Source organism: Canis aureus, chromosome 17, assembly GCF_053574225.1.
Source record: "Canis aureus isolate CA01 chromosome 17, VMU_Caureus_v.1.0, whole genome shotgun sequence".
In the NCBI taxonomy this organism is placed as follows: Eukaryota; Metazoa; Chordata; class Mammalia; order Carnivora; family Canidae; genus Canis; species Canis aureus.
Window position 1 is genome coordinate 49,390,862 of NC_135627.1, and position 27,813 is coordinate 49,418,674.

At 33.9% G+C, this 27,813-nt stretch overlaps 1 long non-coding RNA gene across 5 annotated transcripts in view; it reads left to right on the forward strand.

The window, feature by feature from the left end:
- LOC144287959 (uncharacterized) overlaps positions 1-21,199 on the forward strand; it is a 183,515-nt gene extending 162,316 nt beyond the window's left edge. For all 5 annotated transcript variants that reach the window (XR_013355847.1, XR_013355846.1, XR_013355844.1 and 2 more), the window contains one exon: positions 20,894-21,199. This is a non-coding gene — a long non-coding RNA (uncharacterized LOC144287959). The remainder of the gene's footprint in view (positions 1-20,893) is intronic.
- The last annotated feature ends 6,614 nt before the right edge of the window (positions 21,200-27,813 follow it).

Consider the following 27,813-nt stretch of genomic DNA (forward strand, 5'->3'; position numbering starts at 1 on the left):
CTAAAGCCAGAAGTATGTTTATTAAATACACAGGATTGTCTTCTGAACTGCTTCACAGAACATCATCAGCATGACGGGTAGAAGATGCCAGATATAGGGTGATAATCACTTACTGTTCTCTTACCTAAAAATGCAAACCTAAATAAGGTTCATTTTGCATCTGCTGCATTACCTAAAACTATTACAATTCTATAAAATAATAGCAGAATGTAGTCATGACAGCAATACAGAGTTTGGAGTAAGAAAAGCAGGTTATAGCTCACACTTTTCTGTTCTTTGTTTGGAAGATCTCTCTAACTTGACTTTTTAAAATATAGTGTAGGTTTGCTGATAATAACTTGTGCCTGACCTATCTACTTTGGTTACCTTATGAAATAACTGAGACAGTATCATTGAAATCATTCTGTAGAGTAGAGGAAATAATTATTTTAAATATAATTTTGTGGGTTTGGTAGTTACAACAAATGGAATTTGGGGAGATTAAATACTTCATTGAACACACAAAAAACTTCACTGAAATAGAATGCAATTCATAAGAAACTGTCTTCAGGGTAGTACTTTTTCCCGAAACTACCCAACTTTCACTTGTCTTTTGTCATTTTCATTTTCTACTCTTATTCCTGAAAGAAAAACAGAAATTTCCACTCATCTATTGATAACAGGGGCTGGTTGTGTCTAGTGAAATTCATTACTGCTTTGATTTTTACAAGATCCTTTAAACTCTATTTGAGTTGTCGTCCTCTTGCCATGTCCATTTTTGTCTGTCGTCTAGATCACTCTGATGTGTACTTTGATTCCATATTCATTTCTTTGCTGCTTCTTGAACACTGCATAATGACACGAATGTCCATCATGGTGAAGAAAGAAATTTTTTTGGTACCTTAAATAAATTTAGAGTTTTAATGCTGCATACACATAAAAATGTCCTATAGAGTTTAAAATTAGTTTTGATTAGACAAAATCTGAATGATCTTTAAATGTGTAAAGACCATAAATAATTATCAAAGGGAAACATCAGAAAAAGAAAAGAAAAAAAACTACCATAGTCAAGAGACTAAATCTATATTTTTCTTGGTGTTGTTTCCCTTAATAGTTATAGAAAATATTACAAAGGATCTCACTGCTACTACTTATGCATTGTGAAATTGCCCCAAATTATTTATGTCTATAAAAAATTAATGTATATGACCTTTTATCTGTATGATATATGCATCAGCAACTCATCCTAATATAAGCTTTAGGAAATCCAAGATATTTGTATGTTTTATTACCCTTATTGAGCAAGGCAAGAGTATGGTTGTGTTATTGTTCAAGCTGACATATTCTTGATGATGGAATTTTTCTTGAGCGTGATTGTCTAAGACAGTAAACACAATATACTGAGCACTTATTTTGGGCTGAGTATAGAACATTGCATTTGGATTTCTGGGAGAGTTCCAAAGATATTTCTATGACCAGGGGACTTTATAGTTTCACACAACATACCCAGCAACAGTTGGGATTATATTCTTATGTGGAAGTAACTGAGGCTTAAAATGATATCCCAGTGTATTTAACCAATGTTGTTTAATGTCAATGATTTTAAGCACAGCACATGTCTTCATATGCTTATTGACTCTTTTGGTTTCCTATTCTGTGAACTGCCTAAGTATATATTCTTCATTTACTTCCTATTACTGTTTTGGTATCTTTATTGTTAATTTGATGAAGTTATTTATATGTTCCAGATAATAACCTATTTCTTCTGTTAGACATCTTCCATCCTCTACTTTTATTTTTTTTATTTTTATTTTTTTTATAAATTGAGAGTGTTTCTTTTTTTTTTTTTAATTTTTATTTATTTATGATAGTCACAGAGAGAGAGAGAGGCAGAGACACAGGCAGAGGGAGAAGCAGGCTCCATGCACCGGGAGCCTGATGTGGGATTCGATCCCGGGTCTCCAGGATCGCGCCCTGGGCCAAAGGCAGGCGCTAAACCGCTGCGCCACCCAGGGATCCCTTTACTTTTAAATTCATGCAAATTCTATACATTCTCACTTCTAGGATTTTTCTTCTTTTTCAGAAACCTCAAAATGTTCTAAATTGTGTAAAGAAATATAAGAATGCACAAAAAGCCCAATCAATTTTTTTTAAAGGAAGATAAAAGACATTCTATAGTATGCTATAGTATTAGTTATATGTTTTAAATTTTGGCATTTATAAGAACCCACCGAAAAACCAATTGAAAGAACAGAGAGCTAGAAACTAGCTAGAAACAGAGAGCTAGAAACTATTTGGCCATTTAAAATACAATAAAGCATTATCATAAATCACTGGGGAAAGATGAAGATGTCAAGTGGATTGCAACAGAAGCCTAGTTCTTCTTATAGAGAACAAGAAACTTAATCAAACACGACATTCAAGGATGGAAACTAGATGGATTAAACATTTAATTTTGAAGGTTAAATTGTAAAGTTAATAGAGGAAAATCAAGGAAAGCTTCTTTGTATCCTAGAGGCAGAAAAGAGACTTCTTGTATAAAACTTTTACAGAACAAATGACAAGGCAAAACTTGATATGTTTAGTTACACCAAAATCAAAGATTTCTTTTCATAAAGGACTTTATCATTTACAACTTTATTCACTCACTACCAATACAGAATGCAAAATATATTTTTTAAAATTGGTAACAGCAGAGTATCAAACGTATACAGGGTCTAGAAATGATGTGCAAGAAGTTTATTTAAGGATAAATTCAATATTTTAAGGATTTTTTTCTTTCCAATTTGACTTATAGATCCATCTCAATGAAACTCACAATGTTGTGAAGTGGAGTTAATAAGCCCTTTCCAACATACTTACACCCAAGAATATATAAATACTATCTTCAAAAAAGTAAAGGATGAGGACTTGTGTCCTGTTATTAAGATTTATAATAAAACTAAAGTTTTTAAAAGAGCATATATTGGGACAGGGATAGTACAATGGACTAATTCAATAGACTGGTGGTCCCAGAAACTACCCCCACAAATACAGAAACATGATAAATGAGAGAAGTGGAGTGATCAGAACTGGAATGGGGAAAATTATAGTTTTTAAAATATATGCTACTTTTTATAGTACACATCAACTTACAAAACCAATTTGCTTGGTAATTAGTAGATAACAGCTAAGCAAGAATTCAGTATGAATAGAAGCTGTCTGTGGTTCATCAGGAATATAATTATTAAACTGCTATATTTATCAACAAATTGATACTACAAAAATGTTTTAAATCTTATTTCTTTAAATAACCTCCAAAAATGAATATATTGATGTACAGTTGATGAACTCTTGTGCTATTTCTTCATTTGTAGTAAAAAGCAACACATTATCATCATACGTAATGTGGGTCATATGTGTCAAAAGGACTTGCTAATTCTAGGCTGCTCTTTTCTCTGTGCATTTTGTTAAATGGATTTCCTTTGGATAAAAACCCTTATGTGATCTGACAAGTAACCCTTGTATTACATGAGAAGTTAGATCTATTAAGACTGCATATTATACTTCCTTATCAAGGTGCCAAATTCTGGATGCCTTATGATTATATGTTAATATGCAATTATAATGCTATTCCCAGTTCTAAGCAGTAAGGAAAAACAGTGGAAACAAAACAAGACAAATCCCAAATCACTGCCTATGTGGGTTAACATTCTAGTTGGTAAAATGGTAATCAAGCTAAATAAAAGTAACAGTTATCTAGTACGACTACTACATAATTCATTATGCCAAAAAGTGAGTTATTTAAAACATACATTATCTTAGAGTTTCTGGGGATCACAAATCCAGGTGCAGCTATTCAGGCCTGCTTCTGGCTCAGTGTCATAAGACTGCTATCAACATCTCATTCATAGCTGTGATCAGAAGCTCCAATAACGAGCTCCCTCATGTGTCTATTGGCTGTTCTTTGGGGACATCATTCTTTGCCATATGATCTTGACCATAAAGTTACTCATAAAATATCAGCTTATTTTTCCCAAAGAGAGAGATGGAAGCCACCATTCTTTGGAAACCTCATCTCAGAAGTGGCATCCCCCCATTAGGTAACACTGTCTTTGTTAGAAGTGTGTCAATGAGTCCTGCCCACGTTTAAAGGAGAGGAAGTTACTCAGGCATGAACACCAGAAGGTGGGGAGCATGGGGGACCATTTTAGAGGCTGCTTCCTACAGTAAGTAAATATAGTGATAAGGGCTAAGAAGAAAATAATACAGGGAAGGAGATAATATGTTTTAGGAGAAAAAAGCTGAAATTTTAGATAGGATGAGAAAACTGCATTGACAATGACATTTGGAAAAAAAAAAGGATGAGTGGCTCATGTGGATATGTGAGGCAAGACCACTGACAATTAAGAAAATGGCAAAGAGATCCTGATAAGTAGCAAATCTATAATGAGAAAATAAAAAATTAGCACATGCTAAGAAAGTAAAAATTCACTGCCTAATTCATTAGACTGGAGTAACAGACAAGGCCAGCTCAAAGTTAACATGAAACAATATGTCTCTAAGGATTTGCTGCAGCTGTAACGTGTCATAACAACCACCTTCTTTAGTGACTACTGATTTCTTAATCACTGAGAAACTCTGTCCTCTGAAAATCAGACCAGCAGAAATGTGGTTTGAAAACATATCACTGAGAATAAATCATGCCACTCTTGCATAGGTTTCTAAGTCATCTTGATACAGAGCAGCAGCCTCAATTTTTAATGCAGGGGCAAAGATGCAGATAATAGTTTTCTGGACACAACATTCCACATTTAAATGGGCTTTGTAGTTTCCACAGGAACAGAATCCTTGGTCCACTTTCCCATCCAAATGACATATTGACCCCTTTACACAAGGCCCAGCTTTGTTTTTGGTCTATCAAAACCCTACTTCATTTAGATTTGGCCTAAATGCCACTTTCCCAAATCTTAAAGTAACTTTCTCCTTTTTTTGTGGCAAAGTCTCACAGTTGCATCAGTTTACAGTCCATCTCACCGAGATAGGTCCACAAACCTGACTTTGTGAGACAACAGATTTATCCCTATTGTCTTAGATTGATTGGGTTGGCAAAGTAAGGAGTGTTAAGAGAATGAGGGGAGACAGTAGCAGAGGAGAACAAAGAACTAGAGTTTCCTTCCCTCAGGGTAATAATAGGTCCATTCAAATGCAAGATACTATTATATTGGTGGCATTTCATAGATAATATCACTTATTTTCATTGAAGACAATTAGACTAACTGGAAGAGCATGGTTGGAGATATTTTCGATGGATGGATAATAAAACATGAAGTGAATTTTAAGCCTTGGACACATAGTGGAATTAGAACTAATTTAATATATTATTTGTTTTCTGGGAGAGAAGATTCTACATTGTCCCTTTTGGGAACTAGGATAATAAACTAAGGAGCAGTAACTTGTGCCTTGAAAGCAGCTGATAGAGCTAAGAGTGGGATAACCAGGAGAGACGTCTGTTCTTTTCTTCCAAAGGGGATAACTAAGCCCTGGATGAGCAAAATTTGTAATAGCAGGCAAAAATATTCAGTGCTGAGTATAGATGGTGGCGTATTTGGATCTGAGTAATTTTTCTCGTAGCTTGTCTCTGCTCTGGTTTCCTGATTGGATGAAACCAATCTACGACTGGTTGTGAGCACATGGTCTGGCCTGTCCACCCCTACAGAGACCAAGCAACAGTTTGGGGTAAGGGTGTCTATAGAGATAATTAAAGCTTGTCCTCAGGAGCTTTGTTTTGAAGTTCAACCTTTGGTGGATTGAGGTGAGGCAGAGTATATTAGGAAGTTCATCTGGAAGCATACTTTAGCCATATATTCCAATTTAAAATTTACCAATAATAAAAAGTTCCATAATAATCTATATTCTAGGGCAGCCCAGGTGGCTCAGCGGTTTAGTGCTGCCTTCAGCCCAGGGCCTAATCCTGGAGTCCCAGGATCGAGTCCCACATCGGGCTCCCTGCATGGAGCCTGCTTCTCCCTCTGCCTGTATCTCTGCCTCTCTCCCTCCCTCTCTCTCTCTCTCTCATGAATAAATAATAAAAATCTTTAAAAAAATAAATAATTATTATTCTATTTATTTCATTACTGTGTCTACCTCTAAATTAACTTTTAATTTGTGTGAGAAGCACATATGGATTGACATTACAGAGCCCCCAAAAATCTGCTCTAGCTAACATATACTAGTATCTTATTCCTCATCTTATCCAAATATCTGGAAAATGTTATCTACATTTGCTATTTCCACTTTCTTATTTTCCTAGCAACATATCCCAATTTGCTTTCATTACCAAAAGTATACTGAGCTCTTTTTAAACTTTATCATCACCTTCATGTTGCTAAAATTTGTTACCCAAACTCTTAACATTTGAAAAGTTTGATCATTCTCTCCTTCACGGTATTTCTTTTCTTAGCCTCTATATACCTCATCAACATATTTCAGTTTCTTTTACAGATATGTTATCCTTTACTCAACCTCCAAAATCGAAAATTTGGTCCTCAGGTTTGCCTCTCCGTTCTTGTTTTCTACTGTACTCCCTAGGTGACCTCATCTCAGCTAACAATCTTTATCTTAAATGCAGTTTACACACACACACACACACACACACACACACACAGTTGCTAAGATATTGTATCCACACATGATATTTTTCATTAGCTCCTTCAGACCCAAAATCAAATAAGCCTATACTTTCCATCTTTATCTAGATAACAAGTACCTCAGATTTGTGATTTTTAAACTTGACTGTCTTCATATTCTCCAAAGACGTTCATAATTTCATATTAAACTGTATCCCAGTCCATTCAGATCTTCCAATATAAACCTAAAAGTCATTTTTTTTTTTGTGGTTACCTGTCCCACCTGATATACACTGAAATCTACATAGAGAGATTCTATAAATTCACTTCAAAGTGCCATCTTCTCTGTCTTGAAGAAATGCAATAAACATCTACCAGATCTCTCTTCAATGATTCTTATTTCCCTCCAAACAATTTTATTCACTGGACTCAAAGTTTTCTAATCTAGTATGATCACATCATATCACATTGATATGGTCAATCATTAAAGCTTCTCCTTTTTACCTCGTAATCCATTTTTTTCATAAATCAAAGCAATCTTTTCCTAAAAGGGGAACTAGGTCAAGCTATTCCTCCCTTAAAATAATCCCATAACTTTTTCATTATGAATGGACACTTTGTGGTAATTTTAGCATTGATCCTCAAATTCTCCATAGGAGGATCCAATTTACCATTCCATCCTCAATCTTAACCACTACTTAATCTCTCCCCTATCTCCAGCAACTGGACTACTACCATTGCCACAAATGAGTTGGGTATTTTTTAATACTGTTTCTTGAAATGTCTGTGTTCCTATCTCAATGAGAAAATATCTAGGGATCCCTCGGTGGCGCAGCGGTTTGGCACCTGCCTTGGCCCAGGGCGCGATCTGGAGACCCGGGATCGAATCCCACATCGGGCTCCCGGTGCATGGAGCCTGCTTCTCCCTCTGCCTGTGTCTCTGCCTCTCTCTCTCTCTCTCTCTCTCTCTCTGTGTGACTGTCATAAATAAATAAAAAATTAAAAAAAGAAATATAAACATTAAAAAAAAAAGAAAATATCTAAACCAAGTACTTCAAGGTCTAATTCAAATTGTAACTCTCCAAAAACCCTCTTTCCTCTTCAATGATTTCTTTTGTGGATATCTTTCATATCACATACATTTTGTAAGCTGATGAGTATATATCTACTTTTTCTCTTTATTTTGGACCCCTGCAGTTCTAAGACTTATTAACCTACTTATCCCCAGATCTTAGCAGAGTGCCTGGTCCAAAGTGAATATTTTGGAACTGGTGATTGGATCACATTGAGAAAATCCTGATTATCAATAATAAGTGGTTCATAAAGGTGGGTAATTTAGCCTGAGATTTTATACATGTTAAATGCCATCATGAACTCCTTTTTCTCTTTTACTTTTGAGCCTTCATACTCCAAAATGCTACTATTGTAAATAAGTAACAAGAATATATTTTGTCCTATAGGTTAAACAACTATGAAATCATTTTCACATAAACTTTGAATGTGTTCAATAGTGTAGCTACCTTGCTATCATTAGTATAGAGGACATTTGAATTAGTACTATATATTTCCTTTATAAGTAAAACATACTGGTATTTGGGAATTAGTCCCTGCTACTTAGGACCATGATAAAAATCACCGGTAAATTAAATATATATAAATAAGGCATAGATTTCTTAGAATTCATGAAGTAAGCATATGCTATTGCTAATATTAATATCATTATCATTAGTCTCAATATAATTTCCAACCACATCACTTGGCCTACAACATATAGTTGAATAAACAGGCCTAACACACTTTCTTTTCACTAACCTCAAATTTCCTTACCCTAGTTCTGTAGAGAATATACAGCAATTGCACATCTCTAACTCATTGCCTAAATAAACTGGCTTTATTTAAGGAACTAGTAGGAATATCTCTATAACACATAAGCTGGTTAGCATTTGTGGGTTACACAATGAAATGAATTAAAATTAGAAAAACAAGTTAATCTGTATTTATACCTTTAAAATTTTCATAATGAAAATGTGATGCTCTAGAGTGAGCCAAAAGAAGAAAAGAAGAGTTAGAAAGGCTTGATTTCCTCATGCATTAAATGGCCTGAGGGCTGTATTTACCATATGTCACTTAACCAGTTATCCCTGAAGTACATTACAGCTTAATCGTGTGATGGTCTCAATCTATGTGGCACACAGCCTGTTGACAAACTCAGACTCTTTGATTTTACTTTTTCCCCCTCTCATCTTCATTTTATATTTTGTAATCTCCCTTATCCCCGATATGTGTGACTTAACACGCCATCTACATACACGATTCCTCTAAAGTGAATTTCCATAAAGCTTGGTCAAAATATGACTTATAAAGGAGATTTTCAATATATATTTTATAACACAGAACTGAATCTTGAGGAAAAAAAAAAAAAGTAAGAAAACTCTCCTCCACAAGGATTTCATTCAGCCCACTTTTAAACTTGATCCATAATTTGATCGAATGCTCTTGGGCACTATTAAATAGTAATAATGAACTTCACCTAAAGCCCTTAGTAATTTTGTTCCACATTTCCTTCTCTAATTATCCACTATTCCCTATTTATTATTACTTCATTCTCTGCCTTGAGGCTGTCTAAAAATACTAAGAATGATAAATTAAACAATACATTTGGCACCAAGTTAACCTGTGGGGAGGGTTATAATTTAATGGGTTGTCTTCTGAATTAATTATTTCTGAATTATTTAATTGCAGTTTCTAAACAAATTTCTTAGAATATGTGACATTAGAACTTTCAATACACTTCTAATAAAATTATTATGACAAAATCACAGATATACCATAATTATCTATTAGGCTAAATTTTACAGAACTCGACTATACATCCATAGGGAGTTACTGATTATATTTTTACTAGCAAGCATTGTCTCCTATAGAAGTTTAACATTATTTTGTTAGTATCTCACAAGTGCAGACATTAAATTATTGGAATTTTGAAGCCAATGCCTTTTCCCCCCTAAGTAACAATAATTATTGACTTCTATATTAAAGTTTTATGAGTCTTTTAGATTAAGTACTACTTTAGATTAAGTACTACTTTAAAGAACTTGATGGTACATTGTACACTGTTTACTTACCCCTATCATTCTCATTAAAGCTCTGTGATAATCAGTTTCTTATTCTCTGAGCTAAAACCTCCATGATTTATGTGGAAAAGTTGTCATTTAGAAGAATCCACATTGCAAAATGGCAACCATTCTATTTGTGTTGTGAAATTTTACCCATGTTTCATAGTGATTTTTAGTTTTCCTCTTGGAGAAGCAGAACTCTTATGGAAGTTTTCTTCCATAAACAAAAACTTCTCAACCATTTATCAGCAGCACCAGGTCCAGAAGAAGTGAAACAGCTCATCTGGTCTTAACCTCTGGAATTTTCCCAAATTAATTACCTACTACATCCAGCCCACAAAAGCCTTCTCAAATTTCATGTATGAACGGCTGCAGTGGCGATCCAAAGCTCTTTATAACCTTCTTTAATACTTTGAAATGCTGGACAGCTGCTTTTTAATGCTCTAAAAAGCTCAGTGGTAGAAAGAAAGTTTTCACTGAGTGTTAAGATATTATTCAACTGTAAAGTCTTAAATTTCAAGTATATTGAGTTTTTTAATATATAATGTTCTTTTACATACTGTTTAAACTTCATTATAAGAAATAGACTAAAGTTCATTATGTGTCGGTAATCGTGGACTAATTTTATTCTTATTCCTTGAATAATATGGCTTCTGCAGGTCTCAAAACTAGTGATAATTTAACTGTATCAGAAAAAATGTTTAGGAAGGCAAATGCCTTTCAAAAGGAAAGTGAAATTCTCATATAGTACAAATAAGGAATACAATTGCTATAAGGACTTTGGATACTATATATCTGTAGTGCTTCAATTAAAATGGTAAAAAAAAAAAATTGGGGTTGCCTAGGTGGCTCAGTTGGTTAAGTGTCTGACTTGATTTTGGCATGATCTTAGGGTCCTGAGGTCGAGCTCTGCACTGGGTACCATGCTCAGTGAGGAGTCTTCTTGTCACTCTCCCTCTGCTTCTCCCCCTACTACTGCTCTAGTGCTCTCTCCCTCTCTCTCTCAAATAAAATCTTCTTTAAAAATGGTAAAAAAATTTTAACTTGACATATTAAAACATATGTTTTAAACATTAACATCTATCTTTCTTGACCATTATTGCCATCATTCCCTCAGTTCTCTACCTTATAGACTGTAATTTGAGTCATCTCTTTCTCTCATTTCCAAATACAAACTGTCATGGATTATTTAATTTTTGTTCTTGAAATATGTTTTACAATTGTCCTTAAAATGATTCAACTTGATCTTCATGCCCATTGTTATTCTCCTAGTGGAGATTCACACACATTCAAGCTTAAACAATTGAACTCCTTCAGGTTAATCTTACTGATTTGCATTTCTTTTATCTGTCATAGATAATTTTCCTGAGCCACTACTTTTAGAATTTGACACTTATGATCAAATAGTTTCTTTAGTCACTTTGATCATCTACCAGAACTTCATTAAACTATTTTGCTTTCCTTTGAAGACCTTTCATTTTCTGACCCTCACAATTTCATTATTTACCCAAGGTTTCAGTACAAAGTGCCTTCTTCGGAAAAACTTCAATTTTCATCAATCATTCAATCATCTTACGGAAAGTATATTCTTACAGTAATTTTTCTTTTTTTAAAAAAATTATACTTGCTTATTTATTTCAGAGAAAGATAGAGAGAGAGGGCACAAGCAGGGGGAGAGGCAGAGGGAGAAGCAGAACAAGGCTCCCCACTAAGCGGGGAGCCTGATGTGGAGCTCGATCCCAGGACTCCAGGATCATGACCTGAGCTGAAGGCAGATGCTTAACCGACTGAGCCACCCAGGAACCCCTCTTACGGCAGTTCTTCCTTAGTCTAGATGTTCTTTCATTTTTTTTCTATATTTATCCACACTTTATTCTTCAAAGGTATCTTTGTTTCAGTTATTTCTTACGGCTTTATTTGATTACACTAAATTGATCTCCCTCCCTTTGCAACATTTCTACCATTCAAACAGAATGCACAGTATAATGAATGATTAATTACATTCCCAATTATTTAGAAAGATACTATTAATATAATGGCTAAGAATCTGCACATAATAATACACACATATGTAGATGTATAGAAAAGCTTAATACCCTCTTCTCCAGAATCTCATAATCATGTAGGGATAAAGGTAAGGAAACACATAATGAGAAAATAAGTGTTAAACCTAGTAATATTTTTGAGTGTTGTTTTTTTGTTTTTTGTTTTTTTCTTTTTATTTATTTATGATAGTCCCAGAGAGAAAGAGAGAAAGAGAGAGGCAGAGACACAGGCAGAGGGAGAAGCAGGCTCCATGCACCGAGAGCCCGATGTGGGATTCGATCCCGGGTCTCCAGGATCGCGCCCTGGGCCAAAGGCAGGCGCCAAACTGCTGCGCCACCCAGAGATCCCCTATTTTTGAGTGTTAAGGAAACATAGGCAGAAAGCATTAAGACACTTATAGGAAAAAGTACTGTGGGCTTCACAGAGGGGCTATCAACTGGTTTTGGTAGGCGAGGGTAAGAAGTTTTCCTTTTGTTTGGGTGAGGGACGGACATTGAAGTCACTGAAGTTAGTATGTAGTGATTTAATTTTCACAAAGTTTTGGCAAGATTTTGATGACCACATCTTTATACCATCATCATTGTATATTTCCCACAATGCTTTGGGACATTTTCAAGTATAGTAGGTACTCAATATTTTTTCGGGTAGGGGGATGTTTATATATATTGTAGTGGTATATATGCAATGCGAACTTAAGTCAGGCATACTCTATTTCTGGTTCTCTAGCTGCATGCCTTTAAATTCCCTTAAATAGGGGATCCCTGGTGGCTCAGCAGTTTAGTGTCTGCCTTTGGCCCAGGGTGTGATCCTGGAGACCCAGGATTGAGTCCTGCACCGGGCTCCCTGCATGGAGCCTGCTTCTCCCTCTGCTTGTGTTTCTGCCTCTCTCTCTCTGTTTCTCATGAATAAATAAATAAAATCTTTAAAAAAAAATTCCCTTAAATAGAGATAATAATACTTTATGTCTACGATATATATAACTGCTATATGTATATATAGTATTACATACATAAACTATTAGATATTTATCATTATATATAAACTATTACATATTATTGTATTCATAAGCTATATCAATGCAGATTTTTAGTAGTTTTGATACATTATTTTGCATTCTATATCTAAATATAAATAAACATATGACATTGTAAAGATATAATCACCCTTAAATTGATCCAATTAAAGGAGAAACTGAATATCAAAGAATTAACACTGTACCTAACAAAGAGCAAGTTTACCAAAGATTATCATTAATGTTTTTTTTTTTAAGATTTATTTATTTGAGAGAGAGAGAGAGAGAAAGCTCATGAGTGATGGGAGGGTCAGAAGGAGAGACTCTCAAGCAGACTCCTCATTGAGCCTAGAGCCCAATGTGGGACTCCATCTTACCATCCATAAGATCATGACCTGAGCTGAAATCACCAGATAAATGCTTAACCAACTGAACCACCCACATGTCCCAATTGTTGTCAATATTTTTAAGGTCAATATAATTATTTTATTTTCTACTTAGTCGTAAAATCTAAATCTGAATTCAGTACAAATACAGAGAGCAAGAGTAGAGGTTTAAAGCTTTTAGTCAATTCTTTTCTATTTCCATTTGGCCTTTTTTTTTTTTTTTTTTTTAACAAAGCAAGAGTTTGCCAACTCTTAAGCCTTAGTACAATCAGTAGGGTTAAAATGACAATGAGTCGTTGATACCAGCAGGAATAAGCAGCACAGACTTATAAATTATGTGTGTAAAACAAGTGTTACAATTCCACAAAATACATGGATTTTTTTTTTTTTTAAGAATTTTTGAAAGAGGGACACCTGGGTGGCTCAGGGGTTGGGCGCCTACCTTCGGCTCAGATCGTGATCCCAGGGTCCAGGATCAAGCTCCACATTGGGCTCCCTGTGGGGAGCCTGCTTCTCCTGCCTGTGTCTCTGCCTCTCTCTCTGTGTGTCTCTCATGAATAAATAAATAAATCTTAAAAAGAAAAAAAAAAGAATTTTTGGAGGCAAGGTGTTTAAACTGCCCTTAAAAGGTAGGAAGAAATCTAATATTAGAAGAAACTGAAGAGACAGATATTCTATTTTTGTCTAAAAGATTTATGCTTATATTCCCCTGGGAGAAAAAGATAAATTATTCATAAATAAGTTGTTTTATATTTCTTTTATGTTTCTATTAAAAACATATATTTTTATATATGGAAATACTAATGTCCTATATTTTAAACATGAAAAATCTTATTGTGCTTATTAAATTTACCACTGTACTGAGCATATTTTAAATACCCATAAAATATTTTATAAGACACATACATCACAAGAACATGTACTATTTTAAAAAATTGAAAAATTCACTTGTAACAGATCTTAACTAAGGGGTTTATATACCTGTATGTGTTTCAATTTCTTTAAATAACTATTGAATTTGGCATCCCTAAGATAAATTTGTGAGGGAAAGTATAAAAAGTTAACATAAAAAATTTGTTTAAAAATCTAATTATTTTTCAAATGTAATAAACTGATGACCTTTCTATGCAAAAAAAGACATTCAAATTAAGTAAATGTATATAAACCCTCTTCAGGTGATAGAAATTTCCAAATGTACATGCATTTTTGTATAGTATAATTTAAATTGGTTTTCACTAACAAAATAAGAAAATAACAGTGTGGCATTTGCAGATAACTATGCCTGAGTTGCTGTGTTAATTTTGAAAAGATATTCATAATTGTTTTATGTTAATTGTGTTTGAAATAGCATCCATGAAATTACAGTTTTATATTTATTTATTGTACAATTATCTAAAATTATTTTCAGTCAAAGCCACCTAGCGTGTAAATAATGCCCTAAAATTTAAATCTACAGAAACAAATCACGTTCTTACTACTTTATTTATTTCTAAGTAGCATCATATCTGCATGCATAATAAAAGTTGCTTTTTCCCCAAAGTTAACAGTCAATTAACTATAGGAATGCAGGCTTGGGTAGCAGTTGTTTTGATATATTATTTTCTACTCCATTTTATAAGAATACAAATAATATATATATGCTTTAATTCACACCTCTAAGTAGTAATATATGATTTTTCTAAATATAATGTGTATTGTTAGTACCAAATCTACAGAAAGGAAGCAATTTACAAACAGAATGTGTTGTTATGAAAGTAGAGAAATTATAAAGCGCAACTTTCTTTTACAGTTAGATCATTAGGATTTGTTTCCTTTAAAAAACATTGAATTTCATTTTCATTTCAAGATTGGGAAATAAAGACTACCATATTTTCTTATTCAGTGTCAGTGTTTTGTTTTTATTATCATGTATTAGACATGTGACATACATATAGAAATGGAATGAATGACCCACCCAACTGATTTTTACTGAACATGCATTGTATTCTTTTAAATGGGAAACTCAAAACCACAAGTAATTTTGTTAAATGGACATATTTTTACAATTAAAATATGAGTATATAAATAATTCTATATAATCTATGTTTTTTCTTTACTACTATATACATGGAAATCCACACAAAACATATACATAAAAATTTATGACCCATGTGGGTATTAATAAAGTCAGATAAACATGTTAAATTATATGTGAGTGTACCTGTATGTGAGTGCAAAATCTTTCACAAACTTGAACACTGGGTATACCTGGATTTGCATCCAAGCAAGCTTTGGCATTTATTAGCTGGCTCAAAAGATAAAATATATTGTAAGTTACCATATCCTCAGTTGCTTAATTTGAAAAATGAAGTTAGTGTTGTTGTGAGGATAAGTAAAATCAAATACATGAAGTGCTATACATGCAGTAAAATATGTCATTATTGGTCAATAAGTTCTATAGGCATAAATATGTAAAATGTTAAAATCTATACCTAGATGCAATATAAATTGTTTCAAATTGATGTATTAATTTCCTAAATGTTTAATATTTAAGTACTACACAAGAAATACAAATGAAAAATATTTACTTCAAAACAGATATGTAGGGATGCCTGTGTGGCTCAGTGGTTGAGCATGCCTTTGGCCCAGGGCATGATCCTGGGATCGGGGATCAAGTCCCACATTGGGCTCCTTGCAGGAAGCCTACTTCTCCCTCAGCCTGTGTCTCTGCCTCTCTTACTCTTTCTGTGTCTCTAATAAATAAATTAAAAATATTTTAAAAATTAGATATGTAAAAGCTTTTTTATACATACACACATACACATATATATAAATGATCAACCAAAATGTCTTTAATAATAATTTTTATAGAATAAAAAATAAAATCAAGATGACTTTAAGGAATATCTCATATGTGCTAACTACAAGGTTCAAATAAATAGAGACAACATTTCTTGGGAAAACTGTTAGATTGCACTTTCTATTATGCACTGATTGCAACTTCTCTTTTCATATTGTAATGCACATACAGAGAATGTCTACCTGCCATGATTAGATATTTGTAATTCCTTAGAGCTGAACGAACATGTTGAATTTTTTTTAAGATTTTATTTATTTATTCATGAGAGACAGAGAGACAGAGACAGAGACACAGGCAGAGGGAGAAGCAGGCTCCATACAGGGAGCCTGACGTGGGACTCGATCCCAGGTCTTCAGGATCAGGCCCTGTACTGAAGGCGGCGCTAAACCGCTGAGCCACCCAGGCTGCCCTGAACATGATGAATTTTGAAAATCACAAATATATCAATTTTATAGGTCATGGCAGTTTGTCTATCTTTGAAACTACTCTCTGTGCCATTGTCCTAATACCTGACTTTTAGAACATAAATGCAAATTACTTTTTGTGTGGATAAAAAATGTAGAGCAAAACTAGCAAAGTGTACATATAATGATCAAAGTTTTTTTTATATATATCTCAAATCTTTATATTGTCCATCATCTGTGTTACCACTACCTGTTAGTTCCATTTCCCATTATCTCAAAGCAGGTGAGAAACTGCATTAACGAGACAAATGCATAGTTACTAAAAGTCAACTTTCTTTCCACTACACCATTCTCAAGGTGCTGCAATCTAATAAGAAATAAAATACTGGTACATAAATATGCATAATACAAGATTGAATATGGTACATTTCTAAGAGGGGTGCAAAAAAGGCTGAACAGAGGGAGAATTTGCATATAGAGTGCAATATGAGAAAGAACATTATTAAATAGTTATCATTTTAATAAAGAACATGAATGGGGGTGCCTTGGTGGCTCAGTAGGTTAAGCATCTGCTTTTGCTTCAAGTTACGATCCCAGGGCCCTGGGATGGAGCCCTGCATTGGGCTCCCTGCTCAGTGCTTCTCCTTCTTCCTCTCCTTCTGCCTCTGCTCCTCTGCCTCTGCTCATGTTCTCTCTTTCTTTTCTGTCTCAAATAAATAAATGAAACCTTAAAAAAAGATGAACCTGAAAGATTCTAAATAAGCCTTATTTTCATTGTCAAATAGGAAATATTTCAAACACTTTTAAGCCATTTCTTCTAAAAATCCTTATAAGCTAATTCCACCTCTAAAATGTAGGGCAACCAAAAGAAAAACAATTTTTGTCTAACTCTTGAGACACTTACAAATCTTATGGTCAAAGCCTTCTCTCTACTGCAATAGCCGCTTTCCCATCTCTTGCAATATCATTTTGAATAAAGTCTCTCCTTACTAAGTGCAGATTTGTTTTTTATTTGACATCACATTTGAATGACATCAAAATTCCTGACCAGAAAAATATTCATACAGAGAGAGCCAGCACTTCTTTGTTATATTTTTGTCTTCTGTATATAATTTCAAGCATAAAACAATGTTTAGGAGAGCAGTATCTTAAATAAGTAAAAATGTATGTCATAAGTAAAATAACAGAGAAAATTTATTGTAATAAAAGCATTTCAAAGTCAAAACATAAGTCACTTTATATTTAACTGGAAATAATAATTATTACTTCATGAGAAGCATATACATGTAACACATGCACATGTTTGGCTTTCTATATACAATCCAATGCCATCAAAGCTCGAGGAATGTTAAAATATAAACATATTTTTGAGGTGCCTAGGTGGTACAGTTGCTTAACCATCAATCTGACTCTTGCTTTCAGCTCAAGTTGTAATCTCAGGGCCCTGAGAGAAGCCCCACATCAGGCTCTGAGCTTTGAGTGTGGAGTCTACTTGAGATTCTTTCTCCCTCTCCTGCTGCCCCTCCTGCTTGTGATCTCTCTCTTTCTAAAATAAGTAAGAATTTTATAAAGGGCGCCTGAGTGGCCTTGTCAGTTAAGCGTACGCCTTTGGCTCAGGTCATGATACCACGTCAGGCTCTCTGCTAAGCAGGAAGTCCACCTTGCTCTCTCCCTCTATGCTCTCTCTCACTCTTGCTCTCTCTCAAGAAAAAAAAAAAAAAAAACTTAAAAAAATTTTAAAAAATATATTTTCATTATAGATTAACCTGCAAAAGCAAATTTGAAATGTATTTACATTAAGACTTAACAAAAACTCAGGCATAGCCTAAAAAAATGCTAGCTAAATAGAGTAGCAAATATAATGAGTCCATAGGTTGTAACTGAAAACATTAATCAAGCTATAAACAGGATAAAAAATAGATAACTTTGCTTAGGTAATTTTTCCTATACTCTAAAATAAAACTATAATATCAAGCTTAATTTTTTTTGGCATTACTCTTATTTCAAAAGTAAGGTATGTTATTCCTGTTTCAAAATGCAAGGGAAAAATACTGAAGTTTTATAGTTTATTTTATGGGTCAGTTTTCTTTAAACTAAGTCTTCTGTATATGTTTTAATCTCAAATTTCCAAAAATCACATTTCTGTTCTTCATTGTGTATCTTCTACAGAAATCAGTTACATTACCAAGAGACTGAATCATTTTAGTGCATTACTGATTAGGAAAAGAGAATAGATATGATTAATACCTACAAATGACAATACTTACATTTATATTATATAATTTTTCTTGATTTAACCAACTAATCAGCATAGTATTTTGTTTCAGCAACCAGAGATTCTAAATTAATTGTAGCACTGTAATGAAATAGATTTCAACTTTAAAGGAAGAGGAAAAGTATAGGACATCCTACCTGTTTTGTAGTAATGTTACAGTGATAAGCCTCAGAAATGCATTTCAAACTACTTAAACTTTACTATACTGCATGTTCACTGAAGAGATACAACTATTTGTAGCTTAGTGAAGGCACATAAAGATTGTGTTGTGATATACAGTCAGTCATACTCTACTCCATAAATTAGTCTATGATCCTTTTTTAACTCACACCATATGTGATTTCTATTGTGTACTGCTTTTATATGTGTTAGATTATTACATTCCTTAGTTACCAAAATTTTAAAGTAATCATATATTCACATTTATCCAATATTCATCTGCAAATGTTGAAAATATTACAGTTACTTAGTATTCATGTTTTTATGAATGTATGTGAAATGAAATCCCCCTAAATATAGCATATATACAGGTGAAGAATATTTAATGAAAAATTTCACTCTCAAATTTATTGCTGAATTATTGGTCAGGAAATCCTCACTAGTCCATCAGCTGATGCTAAGGCTGATGCTAAACCTCACACGCAAAATCCACTTATCCCATTACTTCTCCTTCACTATTTTGTTGTTTCCAAGCTAACAGACCATGATTTCATTTCCCAGGGAACAAAAATCTTTTTCTAGGGAGCTTCCTAAACTCCAGCAAGCCTCATCAGAAAACTGATAATCAATGAAGTGTGTACACATAAAATCTCCAAAGAATTCTGATAAAGTAGTGCATTTTTATAGCTTGCCTGTCTTCAGAGAAGCTTTACGAATGAATCCAATTGCTTTCTCCCCTGGGAGTTCTAGATGGTAGAGATCAAGGAAGAGGCTAATATTTACCATTTCACAAATTAAAGTCTACATGTTAAGTTTAGTGTCAGACAGCTTTAATTATTTTCCCCGCTTTGTAGTTTGAATAGTTTAATCCGGGTTTCCCTGCAGCTGACAACTTGGAGTGAAAACCCAAGCAGAATGACAGCGTTTGTTGAGGCAGATAATGTAGCTCAAAAATGCAGGCGATTTTCTGGGATGCAAGACAATGTTTTGCATCCCTTTAGCTACCCAACTGAGTGAAGATTCCAGTATTCATGTAATGCAGTGAACATAAGTAATGATACGGTTTTCTACACATTTGATTGAGATAGAAAAAATGTAAAAATAACTCAACATAAAATACACAGTATTTGTTAAAATTATATCATTTATACTGAAAGATACAGAGAATTAATGTATATTTTGAATGCAGTACTAAGAAAACATTATTGTTTGTACATTACATGTAATTTATGGACTATTTTAATGTATTCCTATTATTTTTATTATATCTTTTACAAAAAAACATAGTTTAGGAATGTGAAAACAAATCAGGATGTTGTTCTTCTGATGCTGAGAAAGAGTTTTAATAGCTTTCAATTCTAATTGGGTGTTGTATATTTTCAAATTTAAAGGACTAATTGTTTAAAAACCTGAAGCAGCCCCATTAGGAACATACCATTCTTGTAATGGAGGGAAACTACAAGAAAGTGTTTGTTGGAAATTTATTTTCTTATTCTTCTCTAACAGTCTCTAATTAGACCTATTATGAACCGTGAGTTAGACTTCTGATCTTTGAATTTCATACCACTATGTTTCTCAGTATATATTCTCACTAATTCATTAAATTTTCCTTGCGTCTTTTATGATTCCTTGAGGATATTTATTTCTTATTGAGTCTCCAGTACCTAATATAATGTACTTACTTTCAGGTGTGGCATTTATTCAATCAATCATTCATTCACTCATACATTCATTAATTCATTCATTGATCAACCCATCAGTCAGTGGATAATTTTTAATTACCAATTATGTGTCATACCGCATATTAAACCTTGAGAATTCAAATATAAATTAAATTTCGTCACTGCCCTGGAGAAGTACTTCACAGAATTACTGTGAAGTAATTGCTACTCATCTTAAACTCCTTATTGATTTACTTTCAAAACAAACAATAGAGTCTTTAACAAGACATACTATATTAGTCAGCTTTACTATAGTAAAAAATGTCAGTGGCCTAACAATGAAGTTTTATTCCTTGCTTATGTACAAGCTAGGGGTTCTGCTCTCTCCATGTTCTGTTTTCATTTCAGAATCCAGGAGACACCTGAATGAAAAAGAAACCTCAATTTGGATTATGACATTAATGCGGTAGAGTAAATTGCCAGAGAATTAGCAGAAACACACATGGCATTTTAAGCTTCTTCTCAGAAGTGGTATGAAGTTACTTCCTCTCCTGTTTTACTGGCCAGAGAAAGTCATACGAAAAAGACTGACAAGAGAATAAGGATCAAGTCTCTAGGTCATGTGGGAATATGCAGTAAGTAGAGATGGACAAATCCCTCTAGCAAAGGAAGGAAAGGACTTGGAGTAAATACATAATCTGCCAATTTATCTAAGAGCTTGCTCTTTATGGGGGTTTTGTGACTTTGATATGATATTCCATAATGGTATTTCTAATTAGGTAGTGATCAACAATTATTTTAAATATTTTAATCTAAGACATTTTATTCCTTATGTAACTTTTAACCACATCCCTCAAACCAAGTCCTCATAGTTTGTATCATAAACATTAAATTATCAGATGAAAAAACTGCAAAATAGTTTTTATTATGAAGGAACACATAAAAATTAGTAGAGAATAAGTTTTGGTATTTTCCCTGGGAAACAATTCGGATACTGCTACACATAATTCTCTCTATATTAAAAGGATCATTACACATGCTAAAATATGTGCTTCATACTGTTACATAAAATATTGCTAAGTAAGGTACTTAACTTTTGAAAAGCAAAATGTTTATTTTTTATATATACCTATATAGGAGAATAAGTTTATTCATTGAAAATTAGAGTTTCTGTCTCAGAGAAGCTTATCTTCTATATTCCTCTCAGCTAGTTAGAAGCCTAAGGAAGAGAAAAATCCTATGAACAGAATGTTTCAGGTGAAATACAGCTGCAGGGTTGAAATTTCATTATGATTCTATTCTATTTCCATCGCCCCACAGGAACACATATACTTAATTCATCAGAGCCCCTTTATTATCTTTGCAACACCCCCAACATCCACATCCACCCCAAGCCCATTAATATGGCCAGTTATAACATTTACAAAGTGAATCAGGCTTTGAAATAGAACAGTCCTGGCAGCATGCTTCATATGCTTCTAAAACATATACAGAAAAACTGCACAGCATGATTTTTCTCAAAAGAATAACAATAGTCTCTTTATACACTTAAAATAAGAAACCTATGTTCATGCTGATACAGTTAGGTGGTTTCGATTCCCATTCATAAGATGATGTATTGATTTGAAGATGAAACATATAACAAGTTCCTCATTTGGAAGAAGTCATCTCTACTGCCAGGTATTGTAAAATACTCTACTTTGTATAGATAGAAGCCAGCCACTCAAAAACAATTCCAAATTAGCTTAAAAAAAATGCAACGTAGATAAAATGATAAAATGTTATGCCTCATTACATACTCTCTTCACACTAACATGCATGCACTAACCCTTTTTTCCCTCTTTTCAAACATTCAGAAAGTAGCATGCTCATCCCTATAGTGAATGAATGTTAAGATAATAATGATTTAATTTTACATGCCTGTTTATGAATACAATTTTTATCTTATGTTCTCAGTCTTAAATACCCTTCTCTACTTTCTTTCCTATGTGATATATGTTATATTAAATACACTTACGAGTTCTTTTTTCTTTTACCTCCTTGGATTTTTCTCTCTTGCCTTTACTTAGTCTCCTTTGTGTCTTTCTCATGCTTATTCTTTAAATGATATTATATAACAAAGGTTATTTTTAAGTTTTATTCATATTAGCAATATTAACAGCAATTGAAAGAAACAATGTTCATGGAACACTTGCTTTTTTTTTTTTTTTTAAGATTTTATTCCTTTATTCATGAGAGACAAAGAGAGAGAGAGAGGCAGAGACATTGGCAGAGGGAGAAGCAGGCTCCCAGCAAGAAGCCCAATGTGGGACTCCATCCCAGATCCCTGGATCACGCCCTGGGGCAAAGGCAGATGCTCAACTGCTGAGCCACCCAGGCCTCCCAGAACATTTGTTTTAAACTTGAAAATCCTCAATGTCATTTACATGTAGTGATTCAAAGACTATCCACAATAACTGTAAAAGGTAGAAACCATCATCATCTACCATTTACACATGAGTGCGACAAAACAATGTTAAATGACTTGTCCAAGGACATTAATCTAGGATAAAATAGACTGGGTTTCTTTCTTTCTTTTTAAAGATTTTATTTAGAGACAACTGGGTGGCCCAGCAGTTGAGTGCTTCCCTTTGGCCCAGGGCATGATCCTGGAGTCCCAGGATCGAGTCCCACATCAGGTTCCCTGCGGGTAGCCTGCTTCTCTTCATAGACCTCTCTATGTCTCTATGTCTCTCGTGAATATTTTATTTATTTATTCATGAGAGACAGAGAGAAAGAGGCAGAGATGGAGAAACAGGCTCCCCGCAGAGAGCCTGATGTGGGACTCAATCCTGGGATCCCAGGATCATGCCCTGGGCCAAAGTGAGGCGCTCAACCACTGAGCCACCCAGGGGTCATGTGTACCAGTTTTCATATCTGGAAAGCCTAACTCAAGGATAAGTTATTGTGTACTATACGCTTCTCATACCAGCCACTCTCTGTATGAATATATCCTGAGCCAACTGACTCCGAAATTTACATTTCCAATTGAGATATTGCACAAGAGCTCCAGATTCACATACCAAACTCCTTATAAAAAAAGTGCGTACTCATAAAAATAGTTGAAATTCAGCAGCTTGAACACTAAATTAATTTATTTCCCAACACCAAATGTCCCCTGTGATGTTCTCCATGTCAGAGAGACAAACCACTGACCTTCCAGTTGCCCTAGTCATAGATCTGACCTTGTTTCATTTATTGCTTCCAATTCAAAACCAAATCCTATCAATATGGTTTCCTAATTATACCTCAAATTATCCACATGTCTCTGTCTCCGTGGGCACCAACACTTTTTCAGAGATTTAAAATATCTTCATTTATCTATATTAAGTCCATTCCATTTTCCATGATTTGACTAGAGAGATTTTTTTTTAAAACTCAAAACTGTGTCATTCCCTTGCTTAAAACCTTTCAACAGTCCCTCATTATTTATATAAGATCCCCAAGTCTTAACCTAGCATACAGCTTCTTCCTCAGATTTTCTCTTGTTAATCCCCAGCCCCTCAATGTCACAACACTGACCCATATTCTTGAGTTTCCTCTGCTGCACATTTTGTTTCCTCCTTTTGCTTTGCTTCCCTGTTCACTGAGCTGACTTGATAGTTCTTGGAAATTTAAACTATGCTTACTCTATGCTGTTCCATTTCTAGGTATGCACCTAAGAGAAAAGAAATATATGTCCATAAAAGACTTGTATAATAATCTTCCTAGCAGCTTGAACAGGAATAGGCAAAAACTGAAAACCCAAATATTCATCAACAATAGGGTGATGGGGTAGTTTGTTCCCAAAGATGACTGCCTAATTAAATACACTTCCTATTACTCATTCCCTTATGTTATCCTCTTCCTTGAATTTTGTGTTATTCTTGTAATTTGCTTTTGATTGATGGAATATATCAATGGAAGTTTCATGATTTCTAACGCTGGTTCATAAGAATACCTGAAGCTTCCTCTTGAGTCTCTTGGAACATTCTCTCTTGATCTGGCCTCTCATACAACCCAGTCATGATGCCATGAGAAATCCAAGCTACACGAAAAGCCATCTGTTGGCATGCTCACTAACAAGCCAGATAAAAACCTAGCCGATATCCAGCATCAACTTCCAAGCATGAGACTAAGCCATTCTGGGACATCCAGTCCCACTATCAATCTGACCATGAATTTAGGAAAAACCCTGAATTGATTATTGCTCAGTTAATCCCAGCCAATCATCAGAACTGTTAAAGGTAATAATTGTTGTTTTGTGACAATTATATAGAAATAGACAACCATAACAAAATCATAAACAAAATATTGTATATTCCCCACATCTTCTTTATCCATTCATCAGTCGATGGACACCTGGGCTCTATCCATAGTTTGACTATTGTTGATAATGTTTCTAAAAACATTGGGGTGCATGTTCCCCTTTGAGTCTGTATTTTTGTATCCTTTGTACAATAGCTGGATCATAGGGATGCTCTATTTTTAACTTTTTAAGGAATCCCCACACTGCTATCTGGAGTGGCTCTACAGTTTGCATTCCCACCAACAGTGTAAAGGGTTCCCCTTTTTCCACATCCTCACAAACATCTGTTGTTTCCTGAGTTGTTGATTTTAGCCATTCTGACAGGTGTGAGGTGGTATTTCATTGTGGTTTTGATTTGTATTTCTCCTATGATGAGTGATGTTGAGCATCTTTTCATGCATGTTAACCATCTGGATGTCTTCTTTGGAAAGTGTCTATTCATACCTTCTGTCCATTTCTTAACTGGATTATTTGTTTTTTGGGTGTTGAGTTTGGTAAACTCTTTACAGATTGTGGATACTAACTAACCCTTTATCAGATATCTTTTGCAAGTATCTTCTCCCATTCTGTAGGCTTTTTAATGCTTGTTTCCCTCATTGTGCAGTAGCTTTTTTATCTTGATGAAGTCCCAGTAGTTCATTTCATTTTTGTTTCCCTTGCCTCTGGCAATGTGTAAGAAGTTGCTGGGACCAAGGTCAAAGAGGTTTCTGCCTGTGTTTTCCTCTAGGATATTTATGGTTCCTTGTCTCACATTTAGGTCTTTTATCCATTTTGAATTTATTTTTGAATATGGTGTAAGAAAGTGGCCCAGTTTCATTCTTCTGCATGTTGCTGCCCAGTTTTCTCAATACAATTTGTTGGAGATGGCCTTTTTTTGATTGGATCTTCTTTCTTGTCTTGTCAAAGATTAGTTGATCGTATGATAGTTTTAATGAAAACAACAACAACAACAACAACAACAACAACAAACTCCTCTATGGTGACAGAATCAGAGCAGTAGTTGTTATGGTAGGTAGGGATGGACTGAAAGTGGTCATGAAGTAATTTTCTGACACAATGAAAGTATTCTCTATCTTAACAAATGTGTTTGTTACCTGAGGTCTTATATTTGTCAAAACTCAAGTTGTGCATTAAAAGAATATGTGTTTCACACTCTGCAAATTGTACCTAAAAAACTTTCATTAAGCCAAAAGCAATCTTTCTATAACAATAGCCACTAGATGGTCCTAGGTAAGTTTTTAATAGCTACACATTTTTCCTATATCAATAAAAAAGCTATTTTAAAAAAACAGCTTTTGTAATGTATATTCTCAAACTTTGAGAATTTAGCATACCTTATTTCTTTAATTATTTCTCATATGAAATATTTTCAAGTCTTTTCAATACCTACATATTTTCCTCCATTTAAGCTGTCAATTGTCAATAAATATTACTTACTGTCCAAAGGCTCAATATACAATTCCAAAAGAAAGAACCATTGTGGAGAATCAAAGGATTATTATCTTATGTGTAGCTTGCTACATTATGTGTAGCAAAATGATTATACTGGTACAAACTATGGTTTGTTTCCATTTTGGCAAATTCGTAGTACCCATAATAAATTTTTTAAAAAATTGAGGGTCTTTGTCTATCTATATTAATTGTTCTCTCTGATAATTTTTTTAAAGATTTTATTTATTTATTCATGAGAGATACAGAAAGAGAGAGAGAGAGAGAGACACAGGAAGAGGGAGAAGCAGGTTCCATGCAGGGAGCCTGACGTGGGACTCGATCCTAGGTCTCCAGGATCAGGCCCTGGGCTGAAGGTGGCACTAAACCATTGAGTCATCCGGGCTTAATCTCATTCTTGAAATAAGTGACTCCTTCTACATAGCAGTTCTGAAATAATTTTTTTTCATGCCCACATTTTCTGAACTACAAAGCAGGTTTACAATATTTTTTTCATGCTCATATTTGCTTACCCAAACCATGTTACATGCTCTCGGGCCTGTACGTATCTCTGTGATTGAGCTTAACATGTTGTTATGAATTAATTCAGCAAAGGAGTACTGCATTGGCCATATTTTATCTCCAGCGTTCAACACCATCTTAAAATTCCCTTGTGACAAAAAATTGTTATTGTAATTTTAAATATTCACCTATGTTATTATGATCAAAATTATGCCAGAATGCATACTGACAGATTCTGTCCAATAAGTCAATATCAGATACATTAAATAATAACTATAAGCAACAACCACAGGCTGTGGAACATTTTAGGTTTTAGTTTTTAGAAATGTGTGATCTAAAAAACATGAAACATATGTACACTGGGATACTGGAATAATAAAAATATCATAACAACACAATTCAAATTTCTCCCAGTTCCTTAGGGGGATTTATTGGCATTATCTTCAAAAAGCCTTCAGATAACCATGAAGTCAGTGAAAGCCTTGTATTAAAAACACTGAAGAAAAATGCTTCCAGGAATTAAAACACATTTATCAGATTTAGATATTGCCTATTTACATTTCTATGAAATTTCATGGTAAATGACAGTTTACTGGTAAATACTTTTCTCTACATCTGATACGAATCAGGCACCATTTGGTTCATAGCAGAAGTTTTGAATAACCACTTTTACATCTGTAAATATTTGTTTTCTTTTTGTCTCAATAAGCATTATTCACTTCATTGTTTTTAGGTAAATATCCACCTCTTACCTCCAACTGCATCATTTAAAATATTAATAAGAAGTAATATGATTGAAATATTTAGATAAAATAGGTTGAGAATATAAATTTTTAACTAAGAATGAGAGAATCATAATTATCTCTCAAGATACCATTTGAAAGCACATAAATTTTTAAAATCCAGAAAATGAAGGAAATATGTATAATAAAAACAATAAAATTGCAAGATCTCTCAATCATCACAATTTGTATCACATCATAATATGTATGTTATGCCTAAGTAAATACAAGTTTAACCTATAAAAGACTTCCAAACAAAGAACTTGAAA